Source organism: Barbus barbus (assembly GCF_936440315.1).
Source record: "Barbus barbus genome assembly, chromosome: 45".
NCBI classification, from domain to species: Eukaryota; Metazoa; Chordata; class Actinopteri; order Cypriniformes; family Cyprinidae; genus Barbus; species Barbus barbus.
Window position 1 is genome coordinate 19,384,966 of NC_136723.1, and position 22,594 is coordinate 19,407,559.

General features: G+C 36.1%; 1 protein-coding gene across 1 annotated transcript in view; it reads left to right on the top strand.

The window, feature by feature from the left end:
* Positions 1-22,594, top strand: part of LOC306863958 (cell adhesion molecule DSCAM-like) — a 78,206-nt gene that overhangs the window by 18,402 nt on the left and 37,210 nt on the right. The gene's annotated exons all lie outside the window — the stretch shown is intronic.

Consider the following 22,594-nt stretch of genomic DNA (forward strand, 5'->3'; position numbering starts at 1 on the left):
AATGAGATATATGAATCTTTTATTCATCTTCAGGGAGTAATGTGACAAATGTTCGCCTGCAGTCTAAATTACAGTCTTTAAATTCTTCAAAGATCGCATGTATAATGCTCAGTCTCAATTTGTGTGCACATTATATTCCTATATGAATGTCGGAGCCCAAGACGGGTCTATTTCAGCGTAGAACAGAGAAAGTGTGCAATGTATCTGACAGATGTCTGTCATTTAATAGCGGCTGTCACAAAACATTAGCTTGCCGCTTGTCTGCACTTCTTTTCCGTGCTAAATATTTCATACGTAAAGCAATATTCCTGCAAACAACAGTTTAAACACAGTTCACTGTGTGTGGAACACTTTCGCCACGCTGTCAAGGGAATTTTGAAGGAATCTGTGTGTGCTTGGTGTACATTTGCTAATGGCCCCTCTAAAATTTTCTAAAACCTATTCTTCTGCCCCATTCTATAAATGAAAAAGCTTTCAATGTTGTCTCGCATGAGGAAAAGTGAAGCTGCTGTATATTTTTTGTTATAAAATATTAATTTCTATCTGTATTTCTGTCTAGTGCATTTGGACTCCATCGGGTAGTGAAACATTTTTGTTTTCAAATGTTAGAATTCCACAACTTTGATATTTGTACTATTTGATATATGCCAAATGTCCATTTCTAATGTCAATCATTCAAAAGTTTAGGATCAGTAAGATTTTTAATGTTGTCTAATGCTCATCAAGGCTGCATTTACAGAAAAAAATACAGAAAAACAGTAATATTGTGAAATATTATTGTAATTTAAAATAGTGGGCTTATAGTTTAATATACTTTACAAAGCTGAATTTTCATTAGCCATTACGCCAGTCTTTAGTGTCACATGATCCTTCAGAAATCACTCTAAAATGCTGATTTATTAAAAATAGAAAAGATAATTTTTTAATAAATGTCTGACATTTTATTGTGTAAAAGGTAAACATTGCAAGTCTGATTGGTGATGCATTAGACCTCCTTTAAAGTAGAAGATTTGAATTATCCAAGTCCATAGTCTAAAAAGTGTGAGATAAATTACACCTTGATGGTTAGAGTTTGTGAAAAATGCAAATTATAGGCAATAATACCAGTAATATTTGTCATAGCGAGCACCACTAACTCTGGTTTCATGGCTGAAGTACATGCAGTGTTATTTGGTATTGCACAGGTGTTTTAGTCGCAGAGAATTCTGGGAAGATCTGGTTGCAGGCGGCTGTGATATGCAGTGGTGAGCCACAGAACAAACCGCTACAGGCGCTTTAGAGAGTCCTTAGCATTCCACACACACATGCCTCGCACTGAGACCTCTGGCCAGAACAACCACTAAAGAGAGAGAGAGAGAGAGAGCGCCAGCGATACAGACCCTTTCTGTTCTGTTTTTTCCTCTCTTTCTGGTTCCACCCTGCTCATATTCCGCAGTGAGCAAATGCATTTTGGTGCAGACAGATTGGCGAACATATAAAAATACATTCTACTCGGAGAAGCTTGTATTTATTGATGTAGATTAAATGCCGTAAAAATCCCACTTTAGGCCTTGCTGTGCGTCAACTGAATCTAGTGGCATGCCGGAGATTTTCCTTACCATGTTTTCCAGTTATGTTGTTGACATTTTGCAAACCATTGAGCAGCAAGCTGACCATTCACTGAAAATCGCATTTGGTGCCCAACGTGGGGCGTAGCATGCATTTAACCCAACACCAATTTAATGGAGTGAATCTAACAAGGCTCAGCAGCGAATAGATTCATTAGCACTAATCTGCTTCATAAATACTCATAAATGCTCAATATTTTGAGATCATTTAGCTGGTGGGGCTGAAAGCAATCAATACACTCCTACATTTTGACAAATATGGAAAGCAGAACATAAGTTTTAACCTTTCAAACATGTAGATATGCATGAAAATGAAGGAAAAAGGTTGTGTAGCATTCAAAAGGATGGTAGAGGAGTGCTAATGTTTTTAACTGGTCCCACTGCGGCTTTTTTCCTCCAAGCTGGGTGAGGCTGAGCTCTCGCCTCTGCAGTCCGTGTTTCTGTGTATGACAAGCAGGATTGGGGACTTTTGTCCTCGGTCAGGACAGCATGTATAAACAGGCAAGCGGGAGAGAAAGTGGCTCTGGGCTGGTGAGTGATGCTCTCTCCAGCCAAACTGTTTAAAAACCTCAGTGCTCAGTGAGTAGAATTCCCAGAATTCCCAACCCTCTCTCAATCCCTGCGTCTTTTCCACTCTGACAGAGATGAGCGAGGCTTAGCCAGATAAATAAAAGGGATAGTCTGAAAAGGAAAAGAAGAAAATCAATATCAGTGTGCATTAATCATGCTGCGGGTGCCGGAGAGAATTATGGGTACACGGAGGGAGAGATGCATGTGTGTTTTCTCATAGGAACGGTTGGGCTCACTGGTTTCTCAGGCATCCGATTAAAGTGATTGTGAGGAGTTTGGTATGATTTCTTATTATGGATTATGTTAATGCTGAATGTTGAAATATTTATGAACAGTGGACTGATGGTTGATATTCGTTGTTGTTTAAGAAATGGTTCTTCATGAAATGGTACTGTTATAGTCAATGCGACTTCACAATGAACCCTTTTAACTTTTTTAAAGGTTAGGTGTATAATTCCTAAACCACTAGCAGCATCAAATGAAATTGCAAAAGTTAAGTTTTCCTGAAGTTTCCCAAATATTCTTAGACATGGTGGGACACTCAGTGGGCCTCATTCATGAAACACGAGCAGAACAAGTTTTTTGTGTAAATCGTGTGTAAAGCCGTTCTGACGTAAACTTTCGAATTCATGAAGATGTATGCATTTTCAAAATGTTATTTTTATATTCAGTAATATTCTTCAAAATAAGATTCTAGTAATACTTAACTGATGTGGATCATAGCAACAAAAGCGTCTCAGCTGGAGATCAAATCAATGTTCACAATAGCCACCAGCTGGCCATTTTCAGAAGAGCATTTTTTCATCTAGCTAAAAACTATTAGGTGGACACATGTTAATTGAATATTTATTGCTAGGCCTTTTAGTCTTTTTTTGCATTTATGCAATATACTGGAGCCAAACGTGAGAAGGAAGTACAGAATATTCCACAGTGTTCCTGGACAAGTAACTTATGCACACACACACACACACAAATATATATATATATATATATATATATATATATATATATATATTAGCCCTTTCAAATATACATATATAGTCAGTTTGTTCTTGGTCATTTGAAGGATATTATGCGGAATCCAGTCTATTCCGATTTCAGTTTAATCTTTGTTAAATCGCTCGCATGCTGGTGTTGATTACAGTTCTTCCCACACAGATGATTAAACCCCAGCTTCAGAATGGATCATATCCAGCTTAGAAAACACATCATAAAAATAACATTTTGCTTCCCTAAAGATTTAAATTGGAACGTAAAAATTGTCCCCCAATCTGGCTAATTATGATGATGTCATAATCCTCATTTGACCTTTGACTCCTTATTCTGCATCTGCAAATCAGTTTCCCTACAGCAGCAGCTAATCACTCTCGAGGAGCGTGTCCATGAGCCCTTATCGTCAGCGGACAGCTGCCGCAGTGTGTTTGAATGGTGGCGACGTTTGTTCAGCGTTCATTGTGCTCATGACCACAGCCCCATAACACACCGCTTCCCTGCTATTGTTTACAGAGAGAAAAGGGAAAAAACCTGGCAGGCGCTTTCATGATAATCTTTGAAATGTTCGTGAGTAGGGGAGGAGGATAAAATGTTTGGTAGAGTAAAACGCTCAAGGTTATTTACGTGGCTAGTCTGGCAACACTACACCAAGCTATTCGAAAACAAACAAAGCTAACGGCTAACAGCTACGAGGACTTAGCTGTTGTTGCGCTTAACTCTGCAGTTCACGTCTGATGTGTGTTTATTCACCGATTTATTAGAAATTCACTGCACTGGAGACTTGCTAACCTACCTTGGGGTGGATTTAGGTGTTTTTATCAGCAGGGAAACATCTAGTCAATATCAAGGACGGTTTGCGTTTAAGTAAAAGAAAAAAAAATCATTACAAAATTACCAATAGCATAAGACAGAAATGCATTTTGGGATGAGAATAAAACTTCTGTATTCCTCAATAAATAGAAATGTTGTTGCTAGGGTTTTTCGCTGTTAGATACACAGGTAAATGATTGGCTGACACATTGCATGCCTCTTCTATTTGTAGCCAGTCAAATCTTCTGCGCCATTTTTTTTTAGTAAATTGCCTGGAGAAATTGAACAAAATAACTGAAAAGGGAGAGGGGGGTGGGTTGCGTTTCATCTAATTGAGAGCTTCATATTATCTGTGCGGAGAAGATAAGCCCTGTTCTCTTAACAGCTATTACTCACTCTGTTTATAAGTATGTTTCATCCTTTCTCTGGCGCTCTGAGGTTTCAGGCCTGCTATTCACCCCCCCCCCCCCCCCCCCCCCACGCCACAAAGCTTTGCCGCTAGTGCAACTGCTCAAACATGCAAACTCCAAAATGGAGGCCAAATCATGTGACTGTGTGCAGCCATCTTCTGTGTGACTGCGCAGTCAAGTTTGAGTCAAGACAAGGCTGTTCAATGACACTGCTGAATGAACGTTTTTAAGGATAAAAGGATAGATTTGTTGTGTTCATCATTGACATTGTAACATAGATGTGCATGAAACCTGATATGGTTGCAACACATTTATTGTACTTTCTTCATGCGTTCACGTACACTGCACAATAAAATAAAATACATTTTAAAGTAAATTTAAAAAAAAGTGCTACAGAAGCATTTTTACCAATGTGGTAAGAAAAAAAATTAAATGCTATTTTTTTGAAAACATAAAAAAAATTACAATTTAAAAATGAAAGTAAACTTTAAAAATACAATAATAATAATTCATATTAAAATGTCACAACCCTAGACAAGAGAGGGTAATAATAATAATAATATATATAGTGGCACACAAGGTGACATTTTTGCAGTGTGTTTTGTAGACTCATCACTTGAAGCCAGAGGCACCAGACACCAGTTTCTTTCCACAGATATGAGTCCTGATATAAATATTGTGAAAATACGGTGAATAATTTAGGAATGACTAACCCCAGATGCTGCACTTGTTAAAATGTGTTAAAATGTATAAATGTGTTCTCATCTGAACCTGGATTTATAATTGATGACATCTGAGTATTTGTTTTAAGGTTTTTTTTGGCAGCGGCTATTTGCACTAAGTGTAAATAGCGATAGACGCTATTTACACTAAGTGCAAATAGCAATTAGATGCTATTTACACCAAGTGCAAATAGCATATTTTTTTAGTGACAGATGCAATTTACACTAAGTGCAAATAGCGATGGATTCTATTTACACTGTTAAAATAGCAAGATTTTCTGCTATTTATGCTACTTATTGCAAATAGTGGCAATTATCTGCACCTCAGTATTGTAGTACATTATAAAACAGTACGCAATAATAACGTACTGAGTGTAAATTATAATTTTAATTCAAATTTATTAAATGGATGCCACCTTATTGGGACAATAAAGCCCTCCCTACACCTACCCTAACCCTACCCGATACTTTATTTTCAACGTTTTGATTATTTCCTTAATTTTTATTGAAAATAAATGCCTTTCTGATGCGATATGAGATTTGAAAAGGGAGAAAAAAATGTTTGGCAAAAGGTGGGCTCGAACTCGGGTCGATCGCGTCAAAAAGCATGCGCCTTACCATCTACGCCACCGAAACTGATGTTGAACTAGCTTCTTTTTTTAATCTTGACTAACCCAATCACACGTTAGTGGGCGGAGTTAGTGTAAATAGCCTTTGCCAACAAGATGGGCTATTTGCACTTAGTGTAAATAGACACTCCGTTTTTTTTTTTTTTGGCTCAACTTGTTTTTGAGACTCTGTGTGCCCATTGCACAAATGAAACCACCTGTGAGTGCTGCATTATTTTCCGGGATATAATGACATGGACAGGTGTGCCGTTTGGCTAATTAAAACCTGTTTCTGAGCAATCAGTCAGGGTTGCATTTACCAAAAATATTGAGTGCCTAAATGGATCATCTTAGACTGATTAATTTATATCTACATATTTACTTAATACTATTTTTACTTAATTCAATTAACTTAAATTCATTTGAAATAATATTAAATCTATATAAAATATATGTAAAAAAAAATGATTGTGAAAAATAAACGAAAATATATATTTAATGTATATGGAATTTTAATTTTGCTATGTACATTTTTTCACTCTGATATTTAAAATGGATGTTTCGATGTATAAATTGTGCAGTGACCTGTCGTTGAGGTTAGGATTTGAGCGAGTCAGCATTTAGACTCTGGACAAACACTGGTGAGTGATGGGCGCACTCTTCAAACAGCTTGTGTTGCTGTTGTCACGGCTGTGCTCTGCTCTTCTGTGTGGGGTGCACTGAGCAGATGGGTCGCGGCAGATTAGATGGACAGATGAGTGGAAGTCGGGTGTCTGTGGGGGAGGGGTGACCTCAGCATGCTGACCCTTGAGATATAAGATTTAGAGGAAAAGAGGAATACATTGTACCAACAAGGATGTGTACCGGGAAGTCATTCTGTGTACAAGGCCATCATGTTTTCCCCCCCCGTTTTCCATTTTCATTATGTAATTATAACACACAATTGTGTGTTTTTTATTCTTATATTATAATTATGTATTGTAATTATTCTAATATTATATATATATATATATACAAGTGTGTGTGTGCGAGTGTCTGTCTGTCTGTCTGCCTGTGTTTATATTTATATAGCTATTTTATATTTTATGATACATATATGATCAAACATTTATATATATATATATATATTTTAGATATTTATCAAGTTACCAAGGGTATGTGTGTGAATTTAATAGTAATAATAAAACTATTAATATTATTATTATTAAATAACATTATATTATATTACATTATATTATATGATTTGTTGCCATCACAGGAATAAATTACATGTTAAAATATATTAAAATAAAAATTTATTATTTAACATTTTAATAATATTTCTATTTTTACAGTATTTTTTTTATCAAATTAATGCAGATTTAAATAAACATAAGATACTTCTCTTAAAAACATTAAATAAACTTAATGCAGACTTGTATGTTAATATTAAATTACAAGATGTTATATTATAAAAAAAATTATAATACATAGTTTTTGTGTCTTTTTTTCATTACAGTGTTAAGGAAATAATGTGAAAAGGCTAATTTCAACTCAAATTATTAATAGTCTTGATGTTCATTGTTTAGTTTAACATTAAGGAAATGTTTCTAATCGACAATCATTAAATATCAACTTTTGTTTTATCCTTGCTCTGTCTTTGGACTTTAGTTGAAAATGGCACTGCGTACAGTTCCCCTCTGTAAAGGGGATGCCACTCGTCTCATAAGCAGGTTGAAAAATGGACCCCTGGGACGCAATCCAGGGCCACACAGACAGGGGCCACGTGGAGTAATTAAAGTGTCCACATCCAGACAGCAGATCTGTTGGTGTGCGGTAATCCGCCTGGCATATGGAGATGAACAGAATTAACGCAGAGACGAAAACAAATGAATTAAAGCGGCCAGAAGCTTAAAAGCAAATATTTGGTTTTTGGTGACCTATCAGGATTCTTCGCTGAGCTGAAGTGGTTTAGACAGACAGCCTGCTGAAACGCTTGCTGGCCCAGAGCACTAATGTGCTTCAGGAGAATCTGTCTGCTGTGACATAGCTTTGATTCGAGATTTTCCTGCAATTGATCATATGTTGCCTGTATAATATTGGCATTAATAGTTCCATAAAAAAAACCTTTAACATCCATAGAACCTTTCCAATGCACAAAAGGTTCTTTACAGTGGAAAAAGGATATTTAGATTATTAAAATATTCTTCACACTAAGAAAAAAAAAGTGATTCTTTTAACCCTCTGGTGGTGCTTGCGTGGGGGTCCATTTTTTTCCATTTCAATAAATATTTATTTACTATATTTTTGTTAAGTAATGTTTTTTTTACCTAATGTTTTGTATTTTTAGGGAATTTTATGGTAATAAATTATATATTTACAAAATAATTGATCCATTTATGAAAATGAAAATGAAATTTCCAATTTAAACTGTCATAAATCTTGATTGCTTTGGAGTTAAGATTGGTCTCTTTTTAAAAAAGAGACTGGCAGATTATTGCAGAAGTGAAACACACAAAAGTTATAGAAGTTTAAGTTTATTATTATTAGAAATGCACAAACACTATTTTAAAATTATATATGAAATATATTTTCCAAAATGTGTCTTAATCTAAAACTGTGTCAAAATTTGATATCTCAAAAAATTAGCTTCCAGTAAGATTTTGTTTAAGGGCAGTACCAAACATTTGCACTAGATGCAATTAATTTCCAATGCGGACATTTGTTACCGCGAACAATACAAGTGTGACTATTTTTCCAGGACCATTTAACCTTTTCAAATCATGTCCATGAGTTTTGTGTGTGTTCACATACTAAGTGCCAAAATCCTTACCAAGTTTCGTAACATTCTGATGAAGTAGAAAATTCTTAAAAACCAACGTTTCAGTCAAAAATGAGTGAAAAGCACCAGAGGGTTAAGAAATGTTCACAAGAAATGGTTATTTTATGACATTGCTGTGAAAATGCCTATTTAGAACATAAATTCTTGAGTGTATAGTCTAAAACAGCATCAAGGTTTTATCAAAGAGGTTTGTGGTAGTCATTGTGATGGTGCATATTTTTAACATATATTCGCTATGTCCTTCATTGAGTTTTTTATAGTAAATGAGCTAGATTTGTGTGGGTTTTTTTAAAATAAGAAATTATTTTAAAGTAAGCAAACACTTGTCGTGTCTGGGCCTGCATGGTGACCGGGGGTGGGCATAGACAGATCACTTCTCTCCATGGCAGTAAGTCAGGCCGTTAATGTCTAACTGGCACCCAATGAGGGACTGCAGTCTGACAGCCTCTGAGATCCGCTCTCATTACCTCTTCAGAGCCCACAACATCTCTGACTGTACTCATCTGAGCGCTGCGGTTCATCTTTAAACTCTTTAAACCATCAGGTCAGTGTGTGTTATTAATCAGCACAATCAGGATAAAATACTCTTATTATCATCATCATCCTCTGTTAACTCACAGATTCATAACTTGCAGTGTATATTAGGGAAGTAATTACATCAATTTTACACGGATTTGAGGATTTTATTTGAAATACGGAAATTTCTTGTTTCTGTCAAAAGCTTCTTAGGTTTATTTTAAACTCGTCCCTGAGCCAAAGCAAATATAATACGTGTATCTAGTTACATACTATAGGATTATAGAGATCAAGCTTTCTGTGTATCAGCCAATTGTAAAATAACATGTGTTTCAATGTTCTCATGCCTCTAATCTGACTATTTTTTTTTGCAGATTTTCCACAGGATAAGACATCTGCTTTAAAAAAAAAAAAAACTCAATAATACCTAAATCTCTAGCAAGGATTAACTGAAGTGGATTTAACTGCTGTAGATTTTTGTTTATGTACTGTTAATAACACTGATTTAATCTGTATTGAAGATACACAATTCCAGTGTAAAGATAAAAACATGCCCTTTAACTACTATTTTTCACTATATGTTAGCAAAGAACATTAATATTGTGTAAAAAAAGAAAGAAAAATAAATAGTCTTTAGAGGAAGTCAATGTTTGGAGTTATTAGCATTGTTGCTAAAGCTAACTGAAAGTCTCAGCTGTTTCTTAAATAGTTTAGGCTGCTAGTTCAACAAACTGCTAGTCAGTTACGTTGGTTTTCCTAAGAGACACAGCCTCCGGCCTCGCTGTGTTTAATGAGTAAAACTGGGTCAGCAGGATAACATGAATGTCCTAAAATTGATCTAATTCCCGAAACAATGTTTGCTCGCAGGCAGAAGCTAAACCTGCCCTGGGTTTCTCATATAGCTGCTTTCTTAACTCTGCTGTATGTGTGCTAATGTGCCGCACAAGTTCATCTGCATAAGATGATACAGTAGCGCCTCAGGATATGAACAGATGGGAGTGTTTAGCAAACTCACAGCCCACCTTCTCCCCCCGCCGCAGTGCGGCGCCCCCCACGGGCGGCTCTGTTACCCTGTCACTTGTCATCACAGGAGATCCTGGCACCATATGCCCAGAGCACCAGAACCTCACCAGACATGAAAGCGGATGCGGTGAGGAGCAGGGGAGCTTCTTTTTTTGTGGCGTCTGTTGTCGCGATCAAAGATCTGTCAGTTTGCTCTGCATAATGTGGAAAACTGTTCTGATCATGCCACGTCTGCTTCTTAGATTGATCTCTGGGAGATGTTACTAGCTCATTGATCCGCCGCAGACACCTGTGAGAAACTCCTGTTGACTAGTTCAGACCTGAGAGGTATAAATTGTGTCTCTCATCAGCGTTTGTGAGTAGACAAACAGAATAAGTGACACCCTGATCTCAGCTTCATTTATTTATTTATTTTACTATTATCAATTTGCTAGTATTTTTGGTTGTTTTAGATTTGTAATATAGTGTACTATATAAATAGTGTAAATAAAAAAAAATGTATTGGTTTATTGGCACCATTGGTTTAAATAGTATGTTTAAATAATATTAAATATTTACTATACTATTTATGCAGAAAATGAAAATTTTGTCATCATTTGCTCATATTGTTCCAAACCCATATGGGTTTTAGAAAAAGAAAGAAAAGAATGTGCAAAGCACCAAAATGATCAAAAAGTGGTCCATATGGCTTATATGCTATATCACAAGACGTGACTAAAATCATATGACTTGTGATATAGCATGTAAGTCAAATCAAGTCACATGACATTATTCCCCAAAATTCTGGACAGTAGCCTTATATCCCCTTGCCATGCAAGTATTGTTTATGATCCATAAACAAATTTATCTATTGAGTCTGATCTTTTGTGTAAATATGGTTCTTTAGAATTAATTCAGAACAAAAACAAAAACATTCTTCGATTAACTAATTTCTTAAATATGACTGTAATACTAGCGCTTTATCAGTTATATTCAAAATTCAATATTTGTATTTTCAGAAGAAAATGTGACTGTACTGACCAGTGCAAAAGCTGCAAGTTGTTGCCATTGATAAGCACTTGCTAGGGTGTTCTGTGTGGTGTATTCTCAAAAAGTGACATGCTTATAAGTGTCATTCATGTTTGTAGCACTAACGATGTGGGAGGACTTACAAACCAATGTTTAATATTTAGTAGTGCCGTCAAGTTGATTAAAGTTTGTGTTACATAATGTGTGTGTACTGTGAATATCTATATGTAAATACTCATAATATATAAATATATATTTATACATGTAAGAAAAAATATATATATATATTCATATTTATATATGATTTATATTATATAAATTTTTTTTAACTGAAATATATACATGTATGTGTGTGTATTTTCATATACATATACAAAATACACAGTACACACAATAGGTAAACACAAACTTTTATTTTAATTTCGATTAATCAATTTGACAGCACTAATATTCAGAGTTTAGGCTTTTGTATACATATTCAACATGTATATGCGCAATAGTGATAGTGTAATGTAATTATTTGTGAAATTTTAAAGGGGTCATCGCATGCAAAATTAACTTTTCAAATTGTTTGAACATAAATTTTTGTTGGAAGTGTGTACACATCCATCCTATAATGATAAAAATCTACCCAGTGGTTTTTAAAAAATCCCTATTTTAAAATCCCGTTTCTGAAATCAGGCTGTTCTGAGATTCCTGTCAGAATGACGTAGTTCTGTACAGACCGTTCCCAGGCCGTCTTACCTTAGACCCGCCCTGAGTGAGCTGAGAGCTGTCTGCCTCCGGTGCAGGGGAAGACAAGATGTCTCCGATTAAGCGATTGAGGCATTTTGTTGTTGAATGCAATAATGAACATAGCAGTCGTCATTTACTCCTGACATCTGAGGCAGAAGCAGAAGATTAATGTTACTTTCGCTTTGAAGTGAATGCGCCGATCCCGATCTGCCTAAATGCATCTATGTTCGCCCGAATCATTCGTGATCCAGCTTTATCTACAGAAGAAGTGAATGTAAGGGTTTTTATGAATCTTTGCAAATCGCCATTCCTAATAATATGCTAGTTAGCCAGTTTCGCGGCTAAAGTAGTATGCTCCATAGATATATATACCTAGATGCCTCATTATGGACTGTTTCTATGGGCCCGCCATTTTTGGAACGGTCTGCGAATCTCTGAGCACATTGACTGTGTGCATCTACAACAGCAAGTTATACGCTTGTATATCTTTGAATATTCATTGATTATTATGGTGAATGCGAGATGGCTAACGCGTCAATGTATCTGGAGTGGTCGAATAGGGGATCTACATGTATCTATGGTCTGCTCGTCATTCCACGGAAGAGAGGGGCGGAGTCAGCAGAACTCACTAGGATTTAAAGCAACATGAACTAGAACAGCATGCTAAAAACAGAGCTTAGAAGGTGTAGAGTAAAGAAGGTGTTTTTTACACTACCATTGAGATATTTTAACCAAAGTATGATATACACTTTTCATTAAGACCCTAAAAAATCATATCAATAAAATGGGCATCCGATGACCCCTTTAAAGTGAAAATTGTTTAAAAGTAAATCCTACACAATTTTTCACTGTACACTTAAAAAAAAAGCCACAAGATTTTAGATATTCCTGTTTGTTGCACAAACGAAGTCACACACCAGGGTTTTGTATTCGTATATGATATTTACCTAACAAAAATATGTTCTACGAATGTTTTCTAATGTTCCCATTGAGTTATGAAAATTTTATTTCTGAATGTTCTGTGAACATTCAAAACGTCCAATTTTTTAATGTTGTAAAAGCATTGTTTCATATACAAATGTTGAGGGAACATTCCATTTCATTTTGCAAACATAATGGGAATGTTACTTTTGGATGTTCTCTGACCGTTCTGAAACAAGTAGTAACATTTAAAAGCCGTAAAAACCAAAACATTTCATTAATGATGCATAAATAAAGTTTTTGTGCTAATGCTTTGAATCAGAGAACTTTGAACATTCCTGGAAGAATGTTTGTTTGCAACTTCGTTCTCAGAACATTCTCTGTTAGCTGGCTAGTATGTGCAGTAGTGAGAATGATGTTTGCCTAAACAGCCACTGCTAATTAAACCAAGCAGTCTTATTTATTTAAAATTTCCCCCACAGCGCCATCTTGATGTGGCGAGAAACACGCCAAGGGCTTCTCGTAGCACACAGGCCTGCACCGTCCGATTTCAAACGGCTGAGTCCATCAAAAGAGCTCCATGTATAACATGTATAATGCATTCAAAATTCTACTCCAAATGTTCAGTCGAATGAATTTTGATTAAGACATTGCTGGGGGCTTGACGTCCTCAGAGGCAGGGCCCTAAAAAGGGATTATTTTCTCTCTCTCTCAGAGCTTACTCCTGCGAGGAGGAGACGGCGAGAATGTCTTGGTGCAGTAGACCAGTGACACATTGCTCTGATCTGCTTCCAGCAATCCCACCGCCCCCCAACCCCCCCGTCTCCACCCGCTAATGTCACAGCCTACGAGTCACTCCGCTGGTTGCCATCGTAACCGACTCACCTTCCTCTCGCCTGTCACATCACACCTAAAGAGACCGATATGTCTCGTAGTGAAGAGTCAGATAGAATGCAAATCATCTCTGAAATAGCTAAAAGCTCTTTTTTTGTTCACTATGTAGCCGGAAAAAGAACAGCTGTCAAGGAAAGAGAAAGAATCACGGTTTTGCTCGAGAGAGGCTGCGGAGGGAGGGGTGTTCTGGGTAGAAAGTGGGTGTATCAGACATGACAACCCGACTTTTGCAAATTTGCAAGCTTCACAGGACAGCTGTATTCGGCAGAGGAGCGTCTCGCTCTATACTGTCTGTCTGCCGCACGAGCGCAAGCTGTCTTGTGCATCGCAGCACTGCAGGCGGCAGCCACAGAGGAAACACAGCCTTTTGGCACCTGGGCATTTAACCTGCATTTTACTGCATGTGCTGACAGGCAATTAAACCGTAGCCAGGGGCTAATTACCTCAGATAGCAGCAGCTGCGGTTGGGACGAGAGGTAAAATTCGAGCATGTCAAAAATGGCGTTGTTCGCTTAAATTAAGAAGATGCGTGTTGTTGTGTCCGACGGCGTAAGCCGAGAGATCTGTGATTTGGTGATTTATACGATGTGGGTTCTTGGAAACTTTCACACGTTTTTGCACGAGGGCAAATGTGGCTTTTCGAGGGAAGATGTAGAGAGCTAAAAGAACAATGTCAACTCCACAAAAACGTAATGGAGTAATTGTCGGTCTCCACGGTAACATTCAATGCACATTGTTCAGGTGGAGCAGCTGACAGAAAGACCATTACGTACTAACCCGGAGAGAGAGAGAGACTATAATGTGGATAATCATGTGTTCTTTTCATCATGTAGAGTGCAGAACTTAAGAGAACTAACATTTTCTGGTTAGTTGAGCTTTCTACTTTGGTTTTAAAAAGCAGACCCTTTGACATTTTGATCTGACCTTTTAAATTTTGTCGATTCTAATATAATGTTATGATTCAGTTTGATTCAGTCATATATATTGTAAACTGTTTATTTTTGAATGAAACTTGTCATTTAAATTGACCATTTAAAGCAATTTTTTGCCTTTTTTGCCTTCACACACACATGGCCACAGTTGCATAGTGTCACAGTGAGTTTAGCATGGGAACATGCAACCCATATTTTCTTTAAAATATTTAGAAATTGTTTGTAATAATAAATGATAAACAATATTTAATAATAAATTGGAAATAAATAAATAAATTATAATAATAATAAAAAACAAAGACAAGGCAAGTGTAATGTTTTTATATATTTATTTTAAACATTTATTATGTTTTGTTTTTGTTTTTTCAATTTTTATATAGTAAGTTTTGCATGGGAAAGCGTGACTCACATTTTCCTAAAATATTTAGAAATGGTTTGTTTAAAAAAATATATTTTTTGTGTTTTGTTTGTTCATTTACACCAAATATACACCAAATTATAAATATTTTATTTATATTCATAAAATATTATATATTTTTGTATATTAAAATTGTATATTGTATGTATTAAACTGTCATTTATTTATTACTACTATTAATTATTTATTATGATTTATTTGTTATTTATTTCCTTTTTATATACAACCAATTATAAATTGCAATATACATTTTATACAAAATGTAATATACAAAAAAATCTAATTGGACCAGACAATCCACTTGCTTTGTCTTTTTTGAAAATCGTCAGTCATTTTGTATGCAGACTACTGCGTCTAGTTGACATGGGGAAGTGTTGTCCGGAAGTCCCGAGATGCATGTAGCCGTCTGTTCCTGTTTACTCTGACGGGGATGGCAGTCCTGCCAGCAGTCACGAGGGGATGGAAACTTCCCCTGGAGCAATTAAAATCTGAGCATAATTGACAGGGTGTTATCACACTTCATCTCTCCACTGACTCCAGGAGAGAGAAAGGTGCACAAGGATTATTTGCAAATAAACCTGGTCATAATATCCATTTAACAGAAAACACATTGAGGTTCACTGGCTCCTTTAAGCCGAAAGAAATTCTGTATCTTGTAATGTGTGAGCATCAGAGCGGAAACCTATTTATTTACATTGCACTTGTCACATGCTTTTATCCAAAGTGACTTACCGTGCATTCAAAGTACATTTTATCAGAATATGCCTTTTTCAGGAATCGATCACATGACCTTGCCGTTACCACTGCCATGCTGAGCTATAGGGAAATGTTTTTTTTTCCCATCAAAAAGAAGGCTAACATTTTTATTTGTTTTAATTTTAGTCCATAAAGCTGTACTGTTTTATTGTCATCAACTCCTCACTGTAAATGAAACTCGTTTCCCAGTAAACAGTGTTATAAAAGATTAACAGGATCTAATTTAGCACATGATTTGACATTATAGGCTTCAGTTCGTAGCAGTTTTTTTTTTATTATTTCTGGGAGTTTAATGAACTGAGCGCAAAAGCAAGGACACATGCTCTCACACTTACTGTCACAAGCTTTCATCTGTCCATCTATCTTTCATTTGTCTTGTTCGACCCTTTTTCATCACTCTCTCTCTCTCTCTCGCTCTCATACTCAGTCTTGAATATTTAATGTCTTTGAATTACGGTGCCTCTCATCCATAATGAAGAGATATCAGACAAATGGAGCTTCTGTTTTCAATCGCTCGTTTCGCAGCTGAGAAGCTAAATGATTTTAAGGGTCAGACTTGTTTGAATATCTAATCCAGATTCGCTCTCAATGTGTGTTCCCTGACTCAGCTGGATGAATTTCCTATTAGCTACTAATAATCACTGAGATGGGATGCTAATATATATATATATATATATATATATATATATATATGTGTGTGTGTGTGTGTGTGTGTGTGTGTATACATATGTGTGGGTGGGTGTGTGTGTGTGTATACATATATATGAATGTACATATAAAAATCAAGATTGTATAAGATTTCTAATTTCTATTTTTATGTTATAGAAATACACACACACACACACACACACATATATATATACAGTACATACATACATACATATATACACACACACACACAGTATATATATATATACAGTATATATATGTATATATATATATATTTGTATGTATATATGTATATGCATATACGTATATGAGTATATGAGTATTGGAATATCCATAAGTATTGGAAGAGTAAAGACAAAATTGCTCTGTTGGCTGTGGAGTCAAGACATTTGCAAATATGATTAAAAGATGAATATGAGACAAAACGACAGAATGTCACATTTTATTATTAGCCTTTCAACACACATATACCAAATAAAAAGAACAGCACTTTTAGAGTTCATCCCACTCATTGATGTGAACATAAGTATTGGGACAGTTGAACATAAGGCAGATATAAAGGATTAAAAGCTATCATTTAGTTGCAGATCCCTTGCACACAATCACAGCAGTGAGTCTGTGACCCATAGACATCACCAGACTCTTGGTCTCATCCTTTGAAATACTTTTCCCAACCTTTAATGCAGCCAATTCCAATTGTTGCTTGTTTTGGGGAGTTTCTGCCTTTACTCTCCTCTTCAGCTGGTGAAATTCATGTTCAATCAGATTTAAATCTGGAGATTGACTTGGGCAATCTAAGACTTTCCATTTCTTTGCCCTTATAAATTCCTTGACTGAACTGGCAGGGTGTTTTGGGTCATTGTCCTGATGCAATATGAAGCACTTCCCAATGAATCTGGTGGCATTTTCTTGAATATTGGTAGGCAAGATGGTTTTGTACCCTTCCAAATTCATTCTGCTACTGTCATCATACATTAAGTCATCAGTAAAGTTGAGAGGGCCTGTTCCAGAGGCAGCCATGCATGCCCATGCCATGACACCACCTCCACCATGCTTTACTGATGAGGCTGTATGCTTGGGATCATTTGCAGTTCCCTTTTTTTCTCCACATTTTTGCTTTCCCATCACTTAGATAAAGGTTCATCTTTGTCTCATCGGTCCATAAACACAGTTCCAAAACTCTTCTGGTTCACCTTTGTGCTTTTTTGCAAAATCTAATCTTGCCTTTCTATTTCTGGTGCTGGTCAGAGGTTTGCTGTGTAGCATCTGTAATTATGTGTCAAATCTGCTGAGGACAGTAAATTGTCAGAGCATCACCCCAGCTTTGGGGGAAGTCGTGGCCTAATGGTTAGAGAGTCGGACTCGTACTCTAAAGGTTGCGAGTTCGAGCCCCCGGCCGGCAGGGATTGTAGGTGGGGGGAGTGAATGTCCAGCGCTCTCTCCACCCTCAATACCACGACTGAGGTGCCCTTGAGCAAGGCACCGAACCCCCAACTGCTCCCCGGGCGCTGCAGCATGGCTGCCCACTGCTCCGGGTGTGTGTTCACGGTGTGTGTGTGTGTGTGTGTGTGCATTTGTTCACTACTCACTGCTGTGTGTGTGCACTTGGATGGGTTAAACGCAGAGCACCAATTTCGAGTATGGGTCACCATACTTGACAATACGTCACGACTTTAAAACTTAGCTTTCTGGAAGTTGTTGGTGATATTACAGACACGTCTTTTAGGACTCATTTTCACAGCTTTTATGATTTGTCTGTCATCATCTACTGCTGTTTTCTCAGCCGATCAGGTAGTTGTTGGTTGCTGGTGTCGCTGGTAGTTTCCAAACTCTTGATTTCTTCATGCCCTTTGTTTTTGCTATAGCTCTAATTGACTTCCTCTTTTCTTTTAGCATCCAAATTGCTTGCTTTTCTCTCAGTCAGCTCCCTCGTCTTCATCCTGGTTTGTGTGTGTCATCATTGAATGCAAGATTCAGAATACAGAAGTAATGGATATAACTGATACGACACATTCCCTGCATTTAATATCTGAAGAATTAATGCAACAGGACACAGCTGATCACTTAGAAAGACCTGTGAGGTAACGGTTCCAATACTTATGCTCACATCAGATAGGGGGATGAAACTCTAAAAGTGCTGAACTTCTTAGCTGGTAAAACATCTATGTGTTGAATCACCCAATAATAAAATGTGACATTCTGTAGTTTTGTCTCATATTCATCTTTTAATCATATTTGAAAATGTCAGCCTTGACAGGGCACTGTATATATATATATATATATATATATATATATATATATATATATATATATATATATATATATATATATATATATATTATTTTTTTTATTTATTTTTTTTTTTTTTATTATATAGTAAACAGACAAACGGCATAGTCTTAGACTTTTTTAATTTGTTGTGCTTATGTGCAGCAATCTCTATGATTGGGTTTACAGTAAATCTGTTGATAGCCAGTGCTGTACTGTAACATATTACAGACACTATGAATGTTTGTATGAACAGCTGGATTGAAGATCAGTCCTCTTCAGATGTAGAGAGCAGACAGGGAGTGAGTGAGTGAGTGAGTGCGTGTGTGTGTGTGTCTGTGTGTCTGTGTGTCTGTGACTGTGTACAGTATCAGGATGGAGTGCGTTACCCTGACAACAGCAGCTGCTGTCAACATCTCACTCTCTGACAAATGATGCTTTTTACAGCCGTGTTAATTGCATTCCATCTCTCTCTCTCTCTCTCTCTCTCTCTCTCTCTCTCTCTCTCTGTCTCTCTGATAAAGACACTGATCAAACTGTAGCTCACTTATTAGCATGATTAGGCTTTATTAAATGCCTGGGTCTCTCACTCTGTTTTTCTTTTTTTTTCAGGAAACTCTCCCCTGTATTATTTTGTATAATGTGGTCTCACAAGAGGACTTGTATTTTGCTTTTGTGCTACTGCTGTTGCGTAAACTAAGAATTAATCACACTCCTAACCTATGCAAGCTTAAACGTTTAGCTTAGTCTTTGAGGTGTTTAGAGTTATAAATCACCTGAACTATAGGTTTAGTCAAGATTGCGAATGTCATCAGTTAACAAAAAGACTTAAGTGTGTTTGGAGTTTGAGTGAGATGAGTGAATATGAGGAGTATTAAATCATGTGGTGTAAAATGTCATGTGTGAATCAGCTGATAGAAGAATATCAGAACTTGATTTCTGGGTTGAATTGGTAAACGCCATGTTAACAATATCAGCATCAGACATGAAATTTCCATTTTTAAGCATGGTCTAAGCTGTGTACAAAATTAGACAGTGTTTTATTATAAATAAAGTGTTTTTATTAATATAAAGTGTGTTTTATTATAAATTAGCCCATGATTTTATGTGAACAGAATATTGAAGTGAAGCAGTGACTGACTGTTTATGTTAAAACATACATAGCCTTCAAAAGTTTGGGGTCAGTACGATTTAAAAAAAAAAAAATAATACTTTTATTCCGCAAGGACGCATTAAATTAATCAAAGGTAAGAGTGAAGACATTTATAATTTTACTAAAAAATTCTTTGTTTAATGAATATTGCTCTTTTGAATTTATTATTCATCATAGAAACCTGAAAAAAGTGCATCACGGTTTCTACAAAAATGTGAAGTAGCACAACTGTTTTCAATATTACTATAAGAAATATTGGTAACACTTTATTTTAGGGTGTCTTAACTAGTTGCTTATTAGCATGCATATTACTCGAATATTAGCCATTTATTAGTAGTAATTAAGAACACATTAATGCCTTATTCTACATGAACTTATTCTGCATCCTTAATTCTAATATCTAAACTTAACAACTACCTTTCTAACTATTAATAAGCAGCAAATTAGGAATTTATTGAGGGAAATATTGTAGTCAATAGTGAATAAGTGTTCCCTGATTCTAAAGTGTTACCGAAATATTAAAGTAGCAAATCAGCATATGAGAATGATTTCTAGAATCACACCAAAAATTCAGCTTTGCCATCACAGAAATAATTACATTTTTAAAATATATTCAAATGTTATTTTAAATTGTAATAATATTTCACAATAACTTCTTTCAAAAATATAAAAACAAAATCTCCAAAATTTTGAACAGTAGTGTAATCGTCTTACAGGACAACAGAAACTGTAAACAAAAATCATTCAGTGACTTGTTAGACGTCTGATTCACAAATGAATCATTCTTTTGAACTGATTCGTATAATCAACTGTTAGCTCCGTAGCAGGCTTTACTAACTAAATATATATTTTACCACAAATGCTTGATTGTTTGATGTGAAGACTCAAAAGAATCAGTGAATCACCTTTTGAACAGCTGCATTGAAACACTTGACTATACTGAATCAGACTTCTCAGCGTTATCAGATCCTCACTGAAGGCTCTTCTTTGCAGTTCACATTGCAGACAGGCCACTGTCAGAGGCGAACTGGATCGTTACTATTAATCTCACGTCATTGTTCAGTGACCACACACACACACACACACACACACACAAACCAATTAACAGCTCAAATACCTTACAGGATGTCGTCAGAGGCAAGGGGACAGATTCATGTGGATTGTGTTCAGTGTTTTCGTGTGTCATTTAGAAGGTGACACGTGTGTGATACTTTAACTCTACAATGAAAAGCAGAATTTCCCTTGCTCTTACAGAGCGTAAAGTAAAGGGTTAAAACTGTTTCGTGGGATATGCATTGAGGTCAATGAGGAGCATTGTGTGGCCTGGCTTTGCTACTGTGTTTAAAGGAGAGGGGAAAAATGTGAGATTGCTAGAGGGAGAAACAGAGAAATTGGCTTTACAGGAAGAGAAAGGAAACCAGTAACCTGTCATTTCGACACAGTTAAAGCACCTCAAGAGCTCCTGCTATCAGATTAAAAAACTGGGGCACACGGCTCCCCTATCGGCTCTTCTGTAAGTATATTCATCCTCAACGCCTGGCCTTTCGTTGCACCATCTAAAATACAAAACGGCACGGGATAGCAGTGCTACTGAGTTAATAATCTCATTCTAAATAACCTGAAACGTCTTCTCCTCATTCTCAAGACAAACACAGTAGTACATTACGTGTGACTGTTAGTAGAAATGTAATTGTTTGTTTGAATAAATGGGAGATAGCAGCAGAGCCAGGCTTTGACAGAGACGCGTGTGTGTGTCTGCTGCAGTCGGCACACATACACAAAGTTATTTTCCTTTTGTCACTGAAGACAAGCTGTCTTATACTAGCACTGCTCGCATGCAAAGGAACAGATAAACAAGTACTTCGCATATCTCTGCAATGTGATGTGTCTTGCTGGATTCGGACGGAAGGGATGGAAATAAAAATATTTCAGAAGATTGTGATGTGATGGACTTTTCAGTTTATTTGCCTCAAATTAGTATATCTATAATTATATGTTTTTTATCATGTATACACATTTTTAATTACAATTTATGAATTTGTATAATGTATGAATTAAAATGTTTAATAGTGTAGATACTAATTTGTGTCACGGTGCACACACGAGGGAGGAACCAGGAACACGCAGACGAGGATATAAACTCAAATAACACTTTACTGAACATCAAGACATGGCAGGGCAGGACAAGGCAAGGCAGACAAGGACATCACACACCGGGGTTAACGAGTAGACCAGACAAAGTTTAACTGAACAGACAGGACTAATATACACAGGTAAATCATAGATAACGAGACGAACACAGCTAGACAAGAATTAACTGATGATTACATATAACAAGGACAGGAAACAAACCAAATATGGGCACAAGAGGCAGGAACACATGACACACACACGACAGTTCCCTGACAATTTGTAAATGACTTCATATTTTTCTGATATTTTATTTTTATTAATTTATTTTTATTTTTAAAATACTATTTTATTTAATTACTGTACAATACCGTATAATTTTTAAATGATTATACAATTCAGATGATTAATGTTAAATATTATTTATGCAAATATATATTTTTTAAGTATTATTTTAATTCTTTAAGTAGGGTATTTCTTTTATACCTCACTTGTAATATATACATATGTAGTTAAACAAAATATAAAAAAGGACCAGAGTAAAGTAAATTTAACTCCAATGTAATAAAATTATTTTTTATTTAGATACTTACTTCCTCATGCTAGTGGTTTAAAAATCAGACAGCTCAT